The sequence below is a fragment of the Castanea sativa genome, chromosome 5, assembly GCF_040712315.1.
Source record: "Castanea sativa cultivar Marrone di Chiusa Pesio chromosome 5, ASM4071231v1".
Taxonomy (NCBI): domain Eukaryota; kingdom Viridiplantae; phylum Streptophyta; class Magnoliopsida; order Fagales; family Fagaceae; genus Castanea; species Castanea sativa.
Genome location: NC_134017.1, coordinates 4303084 through 4308392, shown reverse-complemented (window position 1 = coordinate 4308392; position 5309 = coordinate 4303084). Strand labels below are relative to the sequence as shown.

Genomic DNA, 5309 nt, shown 5'->3' with positions numbered 1-5309 from the left:
CTAAGTTGTATGGTTTTTTTATGCAAAAATTACGAAAAAGGAAGCATAAAGAAAACTCTCTTTGTATGCTCAGAATAACTATTGACTATGGATGCATTTTCGACGCTTCTCATAGCACATACGTAAATATTAAGATATATGCCACTGTTCAAGTATTAGTTATTATTATTTTTTTCCCTTGTAGTCTGTTTGTACTTTAACGGCCTTTTGGCTTTTTTAACGGCCTTTTGGCTTTTCCCTCAAATTTTTTAGAATTTATGTTTACTATAATTAACGAAAATTGTGGATTCAAGTTAGCTCAATTGGTAAAATTTTTAATGGTTGTATAAGAGGTTTATGATTCAATCCATGCCTACATCAAAAACTGATTGGTGTCTTGATCTGATGATAAAGAACTATCATCAAGAGTGAATGTCGTAGGTTAAAAAACTCAACAAAAAAAAAATCAAGAGTGAACGTCGTAGGTTAAAAAACTCAAAAAAAAAAAAATGGTCACCATTGTGCGTATGTGACACTAGAATATAAAAATGATATGTGCATAATAATATATAATAATTTTCCTTCGATTATAGTTATCGTGATTGACATCAATTGGGAAAATCCTTAACCTTAGGAATCAATACTACAAAATTAACAGCATGCCAAGTTAGTTTGCAATTGACCCAAACCCCATATAGTCTTTTTACAGTTTTCCCTTTTTTTTTCCTTGAAAATTTTATTGACTTGTTTCTTATAGGTCATGTTCTATTGTGCATTAATATTACACAATAGAAAATGAGAAATGATATGTCCAATCACATTAACTTGCACAAACACAACAATAAATAGGTATACCCCCCCCCCCCCCCCCCATATATTAAACCCATTTTATGACTAAAACAAATAATAAAGGGATAATCTATTGTACAGTAATTAAACTCATACGGTATGTTGACTTGGTCCATAAGCTGAGTCTTAAGGTAATTAGTTAAATTGGTGGATCATTGGTAGAGCCGTTTGGTGAAATAAATTATTTTAAATATATATATTATTTATTAAATAAGTTTGAGAAGTCATAACACAAATATAACTTAAAAAATGCTTTAATATATAATGAAATAAAGGTACAATTAAACTAATTATAAATTTAATAAGATTAATAGTAATTAAAAAAAATACAAGAGAAATAATAAAGCATTATACCATCAACAATTCGTGTAAGTTGCAATAAGTAACCATTACAATAATATAAATATATACTAGCATGTAACCCATATTTATGCACAAAAATATTAAACAAAAATAATAATAATAATAATAATAATAATAATCTATATATATATATATAATAGACAAAGCTGAGAGAAAATTAATTCCTACATTTAAGGGCGTGCTGACAAATAGGATAACTACCTATTTAAAATTCAGACACGTATACACTTTTTTTTAAGATTTTCGTACGGTACAAAGGTTGGTTTTTTAACCCTGCCACGTCTGATAATTAAAAAGCAAGAAGGGTTACATTAAAAATAAAGTCCGTTTAAAAAAAAAGGGAAAAAAAACCATTTCAGCAAAAAAAATCGTAGCCGTCTGTTTTAATCAGATTACGTTTAATATCTTCGCTCTCTAAAGTAAATGACCTACCGATACTTCGACTCAGAGAAAGGGAAGAAGGGGAAAAAGAAATTGGGATCGAGTGGACGTTCGTGCGGCCGGCCATCACGATTTGATCTTCTGCTCTGTTTCTTTTCTGAATATCTGTTTTTCAATGAAAAATTCCTGCCGAATTTTCTAGGGTTCTTCTTTGACTCTTTGAAAAATAGATGGGTTGGTTCTTTTTTCTATGCAAAAATTACAATTTCGGGTTTATACTAAACAATAACACGTGTAGATTTCAACTATGAAAAGTCATACCTTACAACACAATCACTCTGCCTATTAACAATGCCTCCGACGGGGTTAGTATTCATTCTCTGACTTTTTCCTCACAAATTAGATCTGTTATACTTATATGTTTCAAACTTTTACAATTACAGTTGGGTTTGGTTCCAGAAATTAGGGTTAAGGAATTTGAAATTCTGATATGTGACTATTTTATTAGATATTTTTAGTAATGGGTTTGTTTAAATTCGTCTCTTTTGGATGTAAAACATTCAATTTCTTTCTCTGCAGAGATGAAGTGGAATCTTTCTTCAATCTGGAGTCTCTAATTTCATCAAAGCAAAGGTTCCAATTTTTTTTCCTAATATTCTCCAACTTTACCTCTCTTACATGTTCTGTTATTTGCTAGGAGGATTGAAATTGTGGGATTTTGAAATCTGAAAAAAATTTGTTTATACATTGAAGATTTTAGACGATATTTATTTAAAAGATACTTTGAAGTCATGATTTTGTTATTTTTGATGTTGGGTTTTTCTAGGTTTTGCATGTTTTAAATTCTTAAATCTGAAAGAAAGATGTTCTTTGTACAAAATTGATTACTTTGTATGTTATGGTAGAGAATAATTTTCTCAGAGATTAACTCATCAAAAAAAGATAATTTTCTCAGAGATGGTATGATTTATGTTTGGGTATTTGGTTGGATTTAGTCATTTGGGTTAGATTTGGTTTTGATTCAGGTGTTTGGGTTAGAAAATTAGAATTTGTTTAGTGAGTATTTGTTTTTGTTTTGGATATTAGGAATTGAATTGGTTTTGGGGCTGTTCTGTAACAAAGTTTACAATCTGCAGAGAGAGAGAGAGAGAGAGAGAGGGAGAGAGAGAGAATGAGTCTATTAGGCACAGAGAGTGGAGAGAGAGAGAGAAAAAACTGAGAAATCTGCCCCCAACTGCGTCAAGCAACAGTCCAGGTCTCTGCCATCGTCAAACCCATTCCCTCCACCAGTATAGTCTCTGTTTTTTGGTTTTTTACTTTTATTTTTAATTTTTAATTTGGGGTCAAATCTGATTTAGGCAGGGGTATTTTGACTGGATTGGATTGCATAGAGCTTTTTGGCTTAGATTTGGTTTTGAATAAGGAATTTGGGTTAAGAATGGTTTTTAATATCCGTTATTTGTGTTGGATTTGGTTTTCCTTTTGGATAATTGGGTTCAATTTGTTCTGAGTATATCTCTACACTTTAAAGCTTTCATTTTATTTATTTTGTTTTAAATTTTTTGTTAAAACATTTTTTCCCTTTACAATTTCGTTTCCCATGTTTCTTTTCTAGCATTGTTATCAAGTTTTTCCAGTATATACTTCTGCGTATTAGATTTTTTTTCCCATATAGTTCACATATCACAATGATTGTATTACTTTTTTTTCCCACACACTTTGTAATGTAGAATGAGGTTGGCCATATTTGATCAATAGGGCTAAGATTGCAGACTTTGCATCTGAATTGGATTTTCGTTCCTATTTATTGATAACAGATGAAAACAAATACATATAAGACAGCCCTGAAATCCAAATACAGAGGAAACAAGAAGCTGAAAACAGAAAGAACCAGAAGCTAAATATAGCAGAGAAGTACAGACCAATAGGTACGCGCAGAGAAATTCAGAGCAACAAGTATGCAGATTGCAGAAAATGCAGACCAACAGGTGCAGAGAAATACAGACCGTGACAAATATTTTTAGATGTCAAATATTTGAGCTTGAAGTCCCAATATTTATTTCAAATATTTGTTTATTGATGTGCTCCACCTGTTTTTTAAAAGAATAGAATCAATAAAATTTTCAGAAATTGTTGTTTCCTTTGAGATACGAGTTTAACAATATGAACAATTTGAAGAACCCTTTTCTCTTTCACTATGGAATTGTTGTTTTAAATTTTAACGCGTTATCCTTTCTTATTTATGCATTCATATGCATTTAGTTTCTTGCTCTTTTCATGTTTGATGCATCTTAATTTGTTATAATATTTTGCTATCTTGGAGGGTTAGTCATGTTGTTCAAGTTTTTTCCACTAGAGTCGCTAAGTACATTCTCATGTTTGTAAGATTTCAATTTAATTTTTCAAAGTACAGAAATTTAAAAATCTTTCACTGGGTGAAAGCGTGAGAAGGATATTTAATTTATGTTTAGCCGATGAAGAAATTATGAGATTAAATGCAATGTTCAAAAGCATGGTTGTTAACAACTTTGGACCTACAAGATTTAGAGATGAAATAGGAAGTTATGAAGCAAGGAATAAAGTATTTGAAAGATTTTGATGAGTAGAACTTCTTTTTTATTTTAATTAATTATTATTTTTGAACAAGTGCATTTCTTTATTTCTATTAATTATATTTATTGTTGTATTATGAGCAAGTCCAAGGATGAGGCTTTAGGCCTTATTCTTTTGGAGTAACCTTTGAATTTCATAATTAGTTGTTTTGTTTTGATTCTAAGCAAAAAGGTGAATTTACCATATTAGCTTTTTTGCTTATATAAATTGATAGTTTTGTTTGATTGAACTTGGAGCATTTGAAAGTGTTTTTCTTTTTTTTTTGACAATTTTCTTTACTGGGATGTGATATAATTCAAACTTAATGTATATTTCCCTTTCTCCGTTTTTACTTTTCACTATTTCAATGCTGTATATGTGCTATACATAATTTTCTATACTAAAGTTGCTGTGAAAAAAATGATTTGACTTAATTTCGATTCAATTTATTTTGCATTTTAATAATTACTCAATCTTTGCTATGAAGTGTCATAGTCTTTGGGTTTTTTCCCCCATTAATTTACATGTAAGGGTTTGTTGTGGCTTGAGCTACATTGTCTAAAGAAGTTAAAACACTTTAGTTAGAGTTATGTTTTCTTTTGTTTATATTTCTGTATGTATGTTTTATTCTTTGATAGAGTTATTAATTATTTCCCTTGATGTGCTATATCATAATTGGTTGTTGGTGATTGCATTTTCATCATGCTTAGAAGGTGAAGATAGAAATTACCCTTATCAATGATAGAAATTACACTAATACCTTGCTGTGTCTTCGTCATTATCAGAAGATGTAGATAGACTTTTTTTTATTCTTCCCAAACCTCATCTTGCTTGACAAACCTTATATTTATCTATTTGTACCATATATATTTATCTTACATTTTAAATTGATTCTATAATTCATTATAACATTTGTATATGTCTATTGATTTTTTATGTATATAATTTTTATGTTAGGTTGTTCTATACAGCTTTTTTAGAGTTGTTATAAAATATTGTTTCCGTAATTAAAGTTTAACAATTTGATGATGGTTTATTTTAACAATCAGTTAAATTATACATGCCCTATAAGAATTTTAATGTATTTTATTGTCCTCTAATAAGTAAAATGACCCCGCGCATTGCGCGGGTTAAACGCTAGTAAT

The 5309-nt window shown here is 29.7% G+C and overlaps 1 long non-coding RNA gene across 3 annotated transcripts; it reads left to right on the top strand.

The window, feature by feature from the left end:
- The first annotated feature begins 1729 nt into the window (after nucleotides 1-1729).
- On the top strand, nucleotides 1730-3767 carry LOC142633780 (uncharacterized). 3 transcript variants are annotated; one of them, XR_012843965.1, is made up of 3 exons: nucleotides 1808-1937; nucleotides 2152-2205; nucleotides 3303-3767. It is a non-coding gene; the product is annotated as an uncharacterized LOC142633780 (long non-coding RNA). The 3 variants fall into 3 exon arrangements; XR_012843964.1 differs by having other exon boundaries at nucleotides 1810-1937; nucleotides 3390-3767; XR_012843963.1 differs by having other exon boundaries at nucleotides 1730-2205.
- Nucleotides 3768-5309: the final 1542 nt, after the last annotated feature.